This window comes from Sus scrofa, chromosome 2 (assembly GCF_000003025.6).
Source record: "Sus scrofa isolate TJ Tabasco breed Duroc chromosome 2, Sscrofa11.1, whole genome shotgun sequence".
In the NCBI taxonomy this organism is placed as follows: Eukaryota; Metazoa; Chordata; class Mammalia; order Artiodactyla; family Suidae; genus Sus; species Sus scrofa.
The window spans coordinates 52,808,466-52,824,366 of record NC_010444.4 but is presented as its reverse complement, the minus strand read 5'-3'; positions in this window follow the sequence as shown (position 1 = coordinate 52,824,366).

The following is a 15,901-nucleotide window of genomic DNA, read 5'->3' as shown; positions in this document are numbered from 1 at the left end:
AAAAAAAAACACATCTATAGGTTAAACAACTTCCACAGAACAGCAATTAATCACTGGCAGAAGAACCTAAACTCGAATAACAGCAAGAATCCCGTGACATAACTGGGTAAAACAAGAGAAAAGAGAGTGAGAGAAGGTGAATCCAAACTGGACAGGTGTTCTTGAAAGGGAACTGTGGAGGAGAAAGGGATCCCACACCCTGGAAAGTCACCTACTCGATGGAAAGATCAACCTAATTGTCGAATCTCCAGATGCAGAGAAGAGTGCAGCAGTAAGTCAGAGTACTGAAAAGCAGAGCGAGAACCAAACAGATCATCTGAACTACTGGCACAGTCACCAAAAATTGAGATGTTTGGGTGGGGGCTAGGCAATGAGACCTTGTCTCCAGAGGTTAGTCCCTGGGAACGGGACAGGCTGGGGTGTGGAGACTGTTTGGGGGGTCTAGGAACTGGTCTGTCAGGTAAGACAGGGCAGAGACTGCCTGGGAGACTAGAAAGCAGAGCATCATGGGGGGAGGGAGCAATACACTAAGGGCTGGGAAGTGGAAAGCCACATCAGAGGGAACCTAGGAGAAGTGTTGGATTTGCAGGAGAGACAAGGTGCCAGTGTTGGGGAGGGGAGAGAAGAAGGGGTGGGCCCCCATAGAATACTCCCCATGCCACAGTGAGCTCACTGGCCCACCAGCTATCAGAAAGCTATGCTTCCCAGTGCATCCCCGAACCCCCTACCCCTCACGAATGTGCCGGACATGGGGCTGACTGCCCTTCCAGAGGGCTGGCCTCAAAAATTGCCAGAAGCCTACCACTGCAGTGGCTTTCCCTGCCATGGTCTGCTTGCCCTCTGGAGGGGCTACATCCCCATGGAGCAACACCAAAAACACCACCAGAACCCAGGAAAAGGCCTGCAGACTAGAAAAACTAGAACAAGCTTGGCTTGGCCATGAAAAATATGCCTAAATTCTCAGGCAGTCCTTACAAGTCGGGCTGCCTGGGGAAGAGATTCTTGGGTTCACAGCAGCACAGCTAGTGAATCCAGCCCTCGGGGGGGGGTGGTGCTGCACTCCTGCAGAACAGCTGCCCAGCACCACCAGCCCACTGCAAGAGCCCTCATGGCCCAAAAAAGCTATAAAAAGCTCAGCCAGGCCATGAAAAGTTCTGCATACATTCTTGGACAGTCCTGAGATGGGCTGCCCTGGGGAAGAGCCTCTTGGGTTTGCAGCAGCCCAGCTAGACACTCCAGCCCTCGGGGGGTGCTGCAGTTCTGTGGAATGCTGCCTAGCACCACCAGCCCCCTGCAAGAGCTCCACAGCCCAAAAACACCAGAGCAAGCTCTGCCTAGCCCAGTGAAATCAGCTTCCATCCTGGTGCAGAACTTCCAGTCCTGTCTGCCCTCAGGAAGTCCTCCTTTGCTTCAGAAAGACCCTGTCAGCACCACCCACCCTCCAGAAAAGCCATGCTGCCACAAAGAAGATGGACCAACAATGCCAGCCCTCAGGAAACATTCCACAGCAGTGCCAAGGCAAACACTGCCCAGCCACAGAGAATACAATTCTACCAGGAAAAAGAAAATAACAAGCAAGATAAAGAAGCTGAGAAACCACCCCCAGTTAAACGAACTGGAGAACTCACCTAAAGCAGCAAACAATGAAACAGAACTCTGCAGCCTGACAGACCTGGAGTTCAAAAGAGAAATAGTGAAAATACTGAAGGAATTAAGAGAAGATATGAACAGTAATGCAGACACCCTCAGAAAGGAACTAGAAAATAGAAGGAGGAGCCAAGAAAAACGAGAACATTCATTTGCAGAGATACAAACTCAACTACGGGCAGTAAAAACCAGAATGAATAATACAGAAGAATGAATCAGTGATAGGGAAGATAGCATAATGGAAATCACCCAATCCGGTCAACAGACAGAAAACCAAATCAAAAAACATGAAAGCAATATAAGAGACCTATGGGATAATAGAAAGCAGGCCAATCTACACATAATAGGAATTGCAGAAGGAGCAGAAAAAGATAAGGGAATGGAAAATATATTTGAAGAAGTTATCACTGGGAACTTCCCAAATCTAAAGGATACTGAGTTCAAGATACAGGAAGCACAGAGGGCCCCAAACAATTTGAACCTAAATAGACCCACACCAAGACACATTATAATAACAATGGCAAAAGTCAGTGATAAAGAGAGGATCCTAAAGGCAGCAAGAGAAAAGCAGAATGTTACCTACAAGGGAACCCCCATAAGGATATGTGACAGAATAACTTTCTCTGCAGAAACTCTACAGGCCAGGAGGGAATGGCAAGAGATATTTAAAGTGCTAAAAGGAAAAAATATGCAACCTAGACTACTCTATCCAGCAAGAATATCATTTAAAATAGAAGGGGAAATAAAATTTTTTTCCAACACACAAAAGCTAAAAGAATGCAGCAATACAAAACCCAGGCTAAAAGAAACACTGAAAGGGCTTCTCTAAACCAAAAAGAAAGGAAGGAAAGAAAGGGAGGAAAAATAAAAAAAGAGGAAGAACTAGGATTGAGGAAACCACAATTAGAGAGCAGTCACTCAAATAAGCCAACATACAGATTTAATCATGAACATGTTTCAAACAAAATAACATTAAAAAGAAAAAAAAAGAGTCATCAAAATCATAAAATGTGGGCAAGGGAAGTAAGGAAATAAATAGACCCTTTTTTGTTTGTTTGTCTCTCTTCTTAATTTTAGTATAGTAATAAAGTGTTTGAACCTACAGGACCATCAGGCCAAAACACACAATTATAGGAAGTGGTTAGCATTCTTAAAAAACAGGGCAACCAAAAGCCAAAATCAAACATTGCATACGAAAAAATGAAAAAAAAACTCAAACAGATAATAATTGGAGACCATCCAACCAAAAAAAAAAAAAAAAAAAAAAGAAAGAAAGAATGGAGAACCATAGAATCAACTGGAACACAAGGTTCAAAATGGCAATACATAATCATCTATCAATTATCACCTTAAATGTCAATGGACTGAATGCCCCAATCAAAAGACACAGAGTGGCTGAATGGATAAAAAGGCAAAAGCCTTCAATATGCTGCCTACAAGAAACTCGCCTTAGGACAAAGGATACATATAGATTGAACGTGAAAGGGTGGGAAAAATATTTCATGCCAATAGACATGACAGAAAAGCAGGAGTTGCACTACACATATCAGACAAAATAGACTTTAAAACAAAAGGCATAAAGAAAGACAAAGAAGGACACTATTTAATGATAAGGAATCCATCCAAGGAGAGGATGTTACTATCATCAACATATGTGCCGCAAATATAGGAGCACCCAGATACATACAACAAATATTAACAGACATAAAGGGAGAAATTGATGGGAATACAATCATAGTAGGAGACTTTAATACCGCCCTCACACCAATGGACAGATCCTCTAGACAGAAAACCAATAAAGCAACAGAGATCCTAAAGGAAACAATAGAAAAGTTAGACTTAATTGATATCTTCAGCACACTGCATTCGAAAAAATCAGAATACACATTCTTCTCAAGTGCACATGGAACATTCTCAAGAATCGACCACATATTAGGACAAAGCTAATTCTCAAAATTCAACCACATAGTAGGACACAAAGCTAATCTCAACAAATTTAGGAGCATAAAAATTATTTCAAGTACCTTCTCTGACCACAATGCCATGAAATTAGAAATCAACCATGGGAAAAGGAAAGAGAAAAAACCTACTGCATGGAGACTAAACAACATGCTACTAAAAAACCAATGGGTCAAGGAGGAAATCAAGAAGGAAATTAAAAACTACCTTGAAACAAATGATAATGAAGACACAACCTCTCAAAATCTATGGGATGCTGCGAATGCAGTGCTCAGAGGGAAATTTATAGCGATACAGGCCTTTCTCAAAAAAGAAGAAAGATCCCAAATTGACAACTTAACCCTCCACCTAAACGAACTAGAAAAAGAAGAACAAAAAAGACCTGGGGTCAGCAGAAGGAAGCAAATTATAAAGACCAATGAAGAAATCAATAAAATAGAGACTCAAAAAACAATAGAGAAAATGAATAAAACCAACAGCTGGTTCTTGAAAAGGTACACAAAATTGACAAACCCCTGGCCAGACTCACTAAAAAGAGGAGAGAAAGAACCCAAATAAACAAAATTAGAAATGAAAAAGGAGAAATCAGAATGGAAATTTTAAAAAAATTAAAAAAAAAAACATGAGAGAATACCATGAACAACTGTATGCCAACAAATTTGAAAATCTGGAAGAAATGGACAATTTTCTAGAATCTTACAGCCTGCCAAAACTGAATCAAGCAGAAACAGACCAACTGAACAGACCCATCACTAGAAATGAAATTAAAGAAATCATTAAAAACACTCCCTACAAATAAAAGTCCAGGACCAGAGGGCTTCACAGGCAAATTCCATCAAACATATAAAGAGGATCTGGTGCCCATCCTCCTTAAACTCTTTCAAAAGGTTGAAGAAGAAGGAATACTCCCAAAGACACCCTAATTCCAAAACCAAAGAAAACACCAAAAAAGAAAACTATCTTATTCCAATTCCAAAACCAAAGATAACACCAAAAAAGATAACACCAAAAAAGAAAACTATCGGCCAATATCTTTGCTGAATATAGATGCAAAAATTCTCAACAAAATTTTAGCCAACCGAATCCAACAACATATCAAAAAGATCATACACCATAACCAGGTAGGGTTCATCCCAGGTTCACAAGGATGGTTCAACATATGCAAATCAATCTCCAACATCCCTTCATGATCCAGACCCTTGCCAAAGTGGGTATAGAGGGAACATTCCTTAACATAACAAAAGCAATTTATGACAAACCCACAGCAAATTTAATACTCATTGGAGAAAAGCTGAAAGCCTTACTCAAATCTGGGAAAAGACAAAGATGCCCACTCTCACCACTGTTATTCAACATAGTTTTGGAAGCCCTAGCCACAGTAATTAGACAAACAAAAGAAATAAAAGGCATCCATATAGGAAGAGAAGAGATCAAACTGTCACTGTACGCAGACGACATGATACTATACATAGAAAACCCTTAGGACTCAACCCAAAAACTCTTTGAACTGATCAACAAATTCAGCAAAGCAGCTGGATGTAAGATTAACATTCAGAAGTCAGTTGCATTTCCGTATACCAGCAATGAAACATTAGAAAAAGAATACAAAAATACGATACCTTTTCAAATTGCACCTCACAAAATCAAATACCTAGGAATACACCTCACCAAGGCGGTAAAGGACATATATACTGAGAACTAAAAAACTTTAATCAAAGAAATCAAAGAAGATGTAAAGAAATGGAAAGATATTTCATGTTCCTGGATTGGAAAAATCAATATTGTAAAAATGGCCATACTACCCAAAGCAAGCTACAGATTCAATGCAATCCCTATCAAATTACCCAGGACATTCTTCACAGAACTAGAACAAACAATCCAAACATTCATATGGAACCACAAAAGACCCAGAATCGCCAAAGCAACCCTGAGGAACAAAAACCAAGCAGGAGGCATAACTCTCTCAGACTTCAAGAAATACTACAAAGCCACAGACATCAAAACAGTGTGGTACTGGTATCAAAACAGACAGACAGACCAATGGAACAGAATAGAGAACACAGAAATAAACCCTGACACCTATGGTCAGTTGGTCTTTGACAAGGGAGGCAAGAACATAAAATGGGAAAAAGAAAGTCTATTCAGCAAGCATTGCTGGGAAACCTGGACAGCTGCATGCAAAGCAATGCGACTAGAACACACCCTCACACCATGCACAAAAGTAAACTCTAAATGGCTGAAAGACTTAAGTAAGCGACAGGACACCATCAAACTCCTAGAAGAAAACATAGGCAAAACACTCTCTGACATCAACCTCATGAATATTTTCTCAGGTCAGTCTCCCAAAGCAATAGAAATTAGAGCAAAAATAAACCCATGGGACCTCATCAAACTGAAAAGCTTTTGCACAGCAAAGGAAACCCAAAAGAAAACAAAAAGACAACTTTCAGAATGGGACAAAATAGTGTCAAACGATGCAACAGACATGGGCTTAATCTCCAGAATATATAAGCAACTTATACAACTCAACAGCAAAAAAGCCAATCAACCAATGGAAAAATGGGTAAAAGACCTGAATAGACTGTTCTCCAAGGAAGATATGCAGATAGCCAGCAAACACCTGAAAAAAGGCTCAACATCGCTGATTATAAGAGAAATGCAAATCAAAACTACCATGAGATACCACCTCACACCAGTCAGAATGGCCATCATTAATAAGTCCACAAATAACAAGTGTTGGAGTGGTTATGGAGAAAAAGGAACCCTCCTGCACTGGTGGTGGGAATGTAAACTGGTACAGCCACTATGGAGAACAGTTTGGAGATACCTTAGAAACCTATACATAGATCTTCCATATGACCCCAAAATCCCACTCTTGGGCATATATCCAGACAAAACTCTACTTAAAAGAGACACATGCACCCGCATGTTCATTGCAGCACTATTCACAATAGCCAGGACTTGGAAATAACTCAAATGACCATTGATAGATGATTGTATTAGGAAGATGTGGTATATATATACAATGGAATACTACTCAGCCATAAAAAGGAATGACATAATGCAATTTGCAGCAACATGGATGGAACTAGAGACTCTCATATTGAGTGAAATGTATGACAAATACCATATGATATCTGTGGGGAGCTGAGGAGATACAGGAGGCCAAGGAAGGGAACTAGCCTGATGGCACAGTTCCAAAGTAGGGTTCCTAACTGAGGAAAATAAGCCTACCTGCTGGCACAGTTCTGAGGGCAGGTTTAGAAATAATGAAAGGGCCTTACCTGGAAGCATAGTTCCAAGGGCAAGTTCTAAAAATAATGAGGCTCACCTGCTAACCCAACAACAATGGCAACAATAACAAAATAAGGGTTTTGCACAATAGTGCAAGAATAAAAATTGCTTCTTTCAAAACTCAGTCTTTCCTGTTATTTACTTATTACTCAGCCTTTTCTGTAATTTGTTATTCTTTGTTATTTTTCTATATTGTTTTTTGATTCAATAAAATTGGAACAGTAATAAAATAGTAAGACTTTCACCTTGGTGAAATTCTCCCTATTCAGATCTAATGCAAGCAAAAACAAAGTGTTTATTGGTTTGTTACAAGTAAAAATAGTTTTTAGAGTTAGGTAATTGTGGAGAGTACAATAGGTTAGAATAGGTTAGACATATATTATTCTTGATGGAAAAAATAATATTGTTGCTTTTAATAAGTTTTGTAGGGGGCTTTTTAGTTTTATGAAATTAAGTTGCTTTAATATAAAAAATATTTTCTCATACTGTCCCCTGAGCATAACACTTTGAAGTTAGTACCCCAAGCTTTAACGTAAAAAATGAGTTTTTGTAAATGTTAAATTCTTGTGCTTGTGACCTTTCTAGTTGTTAAAGATTAGCTTAAAACAATAATGGGTAGTGCTTGCTAAGAGTAACCACAAGACGTTTTATACTGAATTGCCTTATTTTCATATAATGATTTTTCCACATAACGTTTTGTACCCATTATAATTTTACATGATACATTGTATCCATTATTTTTAATTAAAATTCTTAGAACACAATGTATATCTACTTTACCATGTAGTCTAAAATTTAACCTTCAAGAATATGATCTAAGCGCTGTGATGTAAGTTACAATTAAGCTGCCTATATAAACTGTTATCTATGCTAATAAAATTTGAGCAGTCCAGCGCCCTGAAAGAAGGAACAAAGAGGCTGTCTCTGTGTGCTTTGCCAACACTGTCCATCCCCGGAGGGGTACCCTGGCTGCTGGAACTGGACTCTGGCAGATATCACTTATAACTGGAATCTAATATCCAGCATAAATGAACATCTCCACAGAAAAGAAAATCATGGACTTGGAGAATAGACTTGTGGTTGCCTGACGGGAGAGGGAGGGAGTGGGAGGGATTGGGAGCTTGGGGTTATCAGATACAACTTAGAATAGATTTACAAGGAGCTCCTGCTGAGTAGCATTGAGAACTTTGTCTAGATACTCATATTGCAACAGAACAAAGGGTGGGGAAAAATGTAAACATGTAAGAATAACTTGATCCCCATGCTGTACAGCAGGAAAAAAATAAAATAAAATAAAATAATAATAAAAAAGTGTGTTCCTAGCAAAAAACAGGAATATAATTCAATTAAACAGGATAGAATGCCCAGAAATAAGCCCAAGCACCTATGGCCAACTAATCTATGACAAAGGAGGCAAGAATATACAATGGAAGAAAGAGACTCTTCAGTATGTGGTGCTGGGAAAACTGGACAGCCACAGGTAAAAGAATGAAATTACAACATTCTCTAACACCATACACAAAAATATACCCAAAATGTATTAAAGACCAGATATTCTTAGAGGAAATCAGGCAGTATACACTTTGATGTGAATCATAGCAACAACTTTTTTGATCTGCTCCTTATAATAAGGAAAATAAAAGCAGATACACATGATTGGAACCTAATCAATCTCAAAAGATTTTGTATGACAAAGATAAGCATTAAAAAAAAAAAGACAGTCCATAGAATGGGAGAAAATCTTTGCAAATGATGCAACAGACAAGGGCCTTATCTCCAAAATATACAAACATCTCATACAACTGAACAGCAACAAAACAACAACCCAATTGCAAAATGGGCAGAAGACCTAAATAAACATTTCTCCAAAGAAGACATATTATTGTCCAATAGGCACATAAAAACAATGCTCAACATCACTAATTATTAAAGGAATTCAAATTAAAATTACAATGAAGCAGCATCTCACATCAGTTAGAATGGCCATCATTAACACATCAACAAATAAAAAATGCTAGAGAGAGTAAGGAGAAAAAAGAACCCTCCTACACTTTGGTAGGAATGTAAACTGTTACAAAAACTATGGAACACAATATGGTGTTTTCTGAGAGAACAAAATATAGAACTAACATACTATCCAGCAATCCCACTCCTGGACATATATATGGACAAAAATTTCGTTCAAAAAAAAAAAAACACATTCATCCCTGTGTTCATTGAGCACTGTTCACAATAGCTAAGGCATGTAAACAACCTAAATACTTATCAACAGAAGGATTGATTCAGATGTGTTACATATAAGCATGGAATACTCCTCAGCCATAAAAAGAACAAAATAATGCCATTGCAGCAACATAAATATAATTATAGATTTTCATACTGAGGTAAGTCAGAAAGAGAATGGCAAATACTTTACAAGATCACCTATAATCTAAAATATGGCACAAATGATCCTAGCTACAAAACAGAAATAGATCACCAACTGGGTGGGAATTGTCCCTGCTGAGTGTGGGGGTGGAGGGTAGTGGGATAGACAAGAAATTTGGGGTTGGTAGATGCAAACTATTACATTTGATATTAGATGGGCAGTGGGTAGTTATTGTACAGCACAGGGAACTATATTCAATTACTTGGAGTAGATTATGATAGAAAATGTAATGAGAAAAAGAAAGCATATATATATTATGTATGATTGGGTCATATGTATAAGTATATATATGATTGGGTCACTCTGCTGCATGGAAGAAATTGATAGAAAACTGTAAATCAACTATAATCTAATAAAATAAATAAATGCTCTCTTTATTGTGTACTCTGAGTTGTTCCATCTCAGTATATCCATGCCTAGGAGCCCACTTTTCTTGGATTTTTTTTCTCTTTACCTGTAAGTTGCTTCCCATGTTATCTGTGTTGAATTCTCCCTCATCCCTTGTGAGCATTTCCTCAGGTGCTGTCAGGTGAAATCATCCCTTACTCTGTTCTACTAAGAATAGCATCCATAACCTGAACCAGCATGGCCAAATAGTGAAGGTGTTGGACTTAAGAATACTATCCAAAAGGGGCATAAGCCAAATGATGGAATAGGAGATTCAGGGACTCACACTCCACCAACAGAACTGACATTAAAAACCAATCACCCCAAAAAAGATGGCAGAGTAGGAGCACATGGAGTTCACATCTTCCCAGTAATACAGCTGAAAGGACAAAAAGGATCTGCATAACACTGGGTAGGATTTAAGACCAAAAAAATAAAAAAATAAAAAAAGCAAAAAAGCAATGATGCAGAACCAGTTTGGGACCTGTGCACAAGGGAAGGATCTGAAGGAGAGAAGAAGCAGCTGTACTTGGGGGAGTCCTCTCACTAGTAGGGAGACCAGCTGGGACAGAAAAGCAGCTTTAGTTGCTCAGAGGAAAGAAAAACAGCTGGCCTGTGTCAGGCAGGACAAAATAAATCGTACATAGAGGATCTGAGCAACTGTCCTGTGCTTCCAAACTCAAGACACGTGTCTGGCATACTGAGTGCTGGAGAATGGAGTTTGCAGAACAGACCTGGGATAGAATTGCTTGTTAGCTTTGCTACACAGCCTGAAGGAGGGGAAAGGAAAAGTGTTGCACAAAGTATATTTAGAGAGGAGCCCTGGGCCACACAGAAGCTAAGCACAATTATTAGCTAATGTGTGGGGTGTGGGACCACCATTATAGCCTCCTTTCCCACGCAGGCCCCTGACTCTACAAGCTCTAGATGTACCTGATTGAGCTAGGCTGTGCCCCCTTATCACAACCCCAATCCCTCCCACCTGAAAAGACACTTGCATGGCCAATTGTTGCCATGCCCCATTCCCCCAGCACAATCATCCTTGCCCTGCCTGCTATGGATCTACTTCCTCCAAAGCAGCAACTTGCTGTCTCACCCACCTTTGCAGCTATTACCTCAGGAGTGATCATCTGCATGTGGATTGTACATACACAGAGGTGGAGGTGAAATCACAGCTAAGTCCTGAGGCTCTTTGATTAACAAATAAGAGCTGAAACCTCTCCTCTCAGCTGCATGAAGCACCCATTTATACATCCACTGCTGGCCTTATAAATTTAATATAGGTGGAATACCTGAATGGACAATGAGTCTTCCCACAGCTGAAAATGGACTGGCTTTAGTAGCTGTGGGCATTGTACCTGCACACACATCAGGGGTTGGACAAGGAAAGAGCTAGTACTGATTCCATATCTGCAACAATGAGCCCATGAACACAAATACTGCATCCCTGGGCCCTGATCTCAGTTAATCAGTGCTGGTAGCCAGGTGAAAAATTTTCTGAGAAACACCAAGGCCAATATCCAACATACTCGATTAAGGTGGTGCTGAGAACAGTGGTAACAGTGTAATTTGCAAGCCTGCACAATGGGTGAACAATGATTCAGCAGAGCACATTCACAGATGAACAGCTACAGTGGAGCAATCAATATTCAGAGGCTCCTCTCCCAGGGTTAAGTGCTGCAATTTCTCCTACAATACATTGCAGATCAGAAATAGCTGCGAAACATATCTGGGGGCTTCTATCTATCAACTAGGGAACATATCCTGCCCCTAACAGGGCTGTGAAAAACACAGAGAAATAGAGGGCCCAGAAAAATATCCAGTTCAGGCTCTAGTCACCACAACATGAGTCACATCTTCCATTACGGGGATAATGGCCTGCACATACTGACGAAAGAAATGGCATGAATCCAAACTAAAAACTGTGCTGTGACAAAAAATATTAAAACAAGATAGGCTGCCTAAAGTCATACTGAGTTGACAGCCACCTCTAAACACAAACCATGGTAAAGATATGAAGGACATGACCACTGGAGGAAAAAGACACAGCTCAACCACCAATAGAGGATATCATTCCCTCCACCTAGGAAGCCTGCATAAAACCCTGGAATGGTCTAACCCACTAGAGAGCAGATATTAGAAGCAAGAGGAACTGAAATCTGCAACCTATGGAGAAGAGAAAAAAATAGAAAAGATAGACAAAATGACATGACAGAGAAATTTTTTCAGACAAGGGCACAAGATAAAAAACACACAAAAACAACTAAGTGAAGAGGAAATAGGTAATCCCTCTGAAAAAAATATATAATAATATCAGCAAAGATGATCCAAGACATTGGAAAAATAAATGCACAGATCAAGAAGTTACAGGAAATACTTAACAAAGATCTGAGAGATTTAAAGAGTAAACAAAAAGATGAACAATACAATATCTGAAATAAAAAAAATGCACTGAAAGGAATCAATAACAGAATAGTAACTGAAGTAGGAGAATGGATAAGTAATGTAGAATACAGAGCAATGGATATCATTGAAACATAAAAGAATAAAAAATGGAAAAAAAGAGGACAGTCAATAAAAGATCTAAGACAGAATTAATTGTACCAATATTTTCATTATAGGGGTCCAAGAAAGAGAAGAGAGGGAAATAAAGGGGCTGAGAAAATATTTGAAGATATTATAGCTTAAAATGTCCCTAATATGGGAAAGTAAACACTCTCTCAAGTCAAGGAAGCATAGAGAGTCACACACACAAGATAACCACAAGAAGAAACACATCAAGGCACATATTAATCAAACTGACAAAAATTAAATACCAATAAAAATATTAAAAGCAACAAAAAAAAACATACAAGAGAATCCCCATAAGTTTATCAGCTAATTTTTCAGCAAAAGCTCAACAGGCCATGAGAGATTGCTATAATATGTTTAAAGTGATGAAAGGGGAAAAATTCAACCAAGAACACTCTACTCAGCAAAACTCTCATTCAGATTTGATGGAAATATCAAAAGATTTACAGACAAGCAAAAGCTAAAATAATTCAGCACCACAAAACTAGGTCTACTACAAATGCTAAAAAAATTCTCTAAGTCGATAAAAAAATGCAAATAGAAAAGAAGAAAATTATGAATGGAGGAAAGCTCTCTAGTAAGACAAACATAAAATAAAGTAGTATATCATCCACAGACAAATATGACATCAAAGCCAGTAATCCTGAGAATAGAATTAACATAGAATATTGAAAATGCATTTGAAATTAAGAAACCAGCGACTAAAAAGAAAAAAAAAAGAATGTAAAGAGAATGCTATATCAAAACGTCATGGGAACCACAAAGCAAAAAACCTACAATAAGCATGTTCAAAAAAAAAAACAAAAACAACTTTAATACAACATGAAAACTAGTCATCAAATCAAAGGGAAAATTACACAAGAGGAAGGAAAGAAAAAGTCCAACAATAACAAACCCAAAACAACTAAGAAAATTAACTAAGAAAATTACAATAAGGACATACATATCAATAATTACCTTGAATGTAAATAGATTAAATGTACTAATCAAAAACTTAGACTGGCTGAATATATATATATACTTACAAAAGACCCATTTCAGATCTAGGTATCCATACAGACTGAAAGTGAGGGAATGAAAGAAGATATTCCATGAAAATAGGAATCAAAAGAAAGCTGTAGTAGCAATATTCATATCAGAAAAATACATTTCAAAATAAAGAATGTTATGAGACAAAGAAGGACATTACCTAATGATCAAAGTATCAACCAAGAAGAAGATATAAGAATTGTAAATACATATATGCACTCAACATGTGAGCATCGCAATGTATAAGACAACTGCTAACAGATATAAAAGGATAAATCAACAGTAAGACAATAATAATGGGGGACATCAACACCTCATTTAAATCAATAGACAGTTCATCCAAGCAGAAAAATTAGTCAAGAAACACAGACTTTGAATGACACATTTCACCAAATATATATATATATATATATATATATATATATATATATATATATATAAAACGATTGCATCTGAAACAGCAGAATACACATTCTTCTCAAGTGCACATAGAACATTATCCAGGATAGATCACATCTTGGGTAACAAATCAAGCTTCAGTAAATTTAAGCAAATTGAAATAATAGCAAGCATTTTTTCTAACCACCACACTATGAGACTAGAAATCAATCACAAGAAAAAAACCTCAAAAAATACCAACACATAGAAGGTAAACAGTATGATACTAAACAACAATGGATGACTGAAGAAATCATAGAGGAACTCAGAAAATCCCTAGAGAAAAATGACAATGAATAATGATGATCCAAACCCTATGGGACACAGCAAAAGCAATTTTGAGAATTTTATAGAAATGTAACTCACCTCAGAAAACCCAAAAATCCCAAATAAACAACTGTAAGATATCTGTAAGATAGAATTTTACAGACAAGTACCATTAAACTGGCTTTACAAGAAATGTTATGGGTCTTCTCTAAGAAGAAAATAAAAGGCTGCAAGTAGAAATATAAAAACTAGGAAAAGAAAAATCTAATTAGAGACTAAAGGAAATACTCAATAGAGTATATGTGTATAGATAGATGATGATGATAGATAGAAAGATAGATAGATGATAGATAGATAGATAGATAGATAGATAGATAGATAGATAGATAGATAGATAGATAGATAGATAGAGAATTAGTTAGTTATAGCTATAGTTATATATGCCACATGGCAACTATAAACCAGAAGTCTGTAGTAGATACAAACACATAAAAGCAAAAAAAGAATACAAACATCATGATAAGGATACAGTTCAAGTCACAAGTGAAGAGAGCAAAATAAGAAAGAAGGATCCAGAGTTACAAAAAAGGTGGATTATGAAGACCCTGAGCTCACTTTCTCTCAGGGGCATAACAAAGTTATAGCTATTTATAGGACAACTATTTATGTAAAAGACGAGAACAAATGATAAATGACCTCCCACAACTAAAGGTATAAAGAAGGGACCACAGAAGATGGGGAGGAAGAGCAGAGTAATGGTGTAGCCAAAACACACATTCCTGACTGGATGACACACAAACGGGAGAATAATTACAATTGCAGAGGTTCTACTAAAGTAGCAAAGTAAGAGTCTGAGCCCCTTATTGGGCACCACAGCCTGGTGGTGGTCCTGCCCCAGGAAGGTGAGCCCTCAGAATATTTAACTTTGAAGGCCTGTGGTGCTAATTTTAAGAAGACCTAGAAACCTATGGAAAAGAGACTCAACATTTAAAGGGGGTACAACAAATCTGACATGTTCTAGGACCTAGGGTAGAAGCAGTGATTTGAAAGAAGCCTGGATCTAGCTTAAATGCTGATCCTCAATAATCTCCCATAGTGGAATAAGGCAACTGGAACTCGCCTTGGGGATAGAGACACTAGCATCAGCTATTTTGGGGCACTTATTCTACCCAATGGACACTGATGCTGGCAAAGAAAATTTTGGAACACTTTTCTAAATTATTAGTCTCACCTTTACCCAACATCCTGAAAGTACCAGTACTGGTATACCTCCTGTAGGCAATTAACTGAGCTCCAACCATCAGTAGACATGCTGCCTTAAGACCCTCTGAGCCAAGAGTTACATCTAGACATAGCTCTGTCCAACAGATGGCCCAGGACCTGGTCCAGGAAACATCACCTCACACCAGTACACGGGCACTAGAACTGGGATAACCTTGGCCTTTCAGCCAGAGATTTTGTGACACCTTTGCACCCACCAGTAGGCAGGCACCATCCCCAGAATACTCTGGATCCCAGACTCACCCACCAGTGGATAGAAAACAGACCTAGGACAACCTACGCTCCACAGACTACCTTAGGAGACCCCAACCCACCCACCAATAGGCTAGCATCAGCCTGGTTATGCCCATCAGTTGTCCAGATATAGTTCTAGGACTGGGCTTCCCCCACTACTAGATAGGAAATATCTATGGTATCCCCTATAATAGACACAGAGATAAAGAAGATGCAATCCAAATATAATACTAAAGATAGTCAGAAAATGCCAAGAGAATAAAACAAAAGAGGAAGGAAAGAAGAAAGAGCCAAAGAAACAATCCAAAACAACTAAGAAAATGACAATAAATACATAGGTATCCATAATGACCTTGAATGTAAACA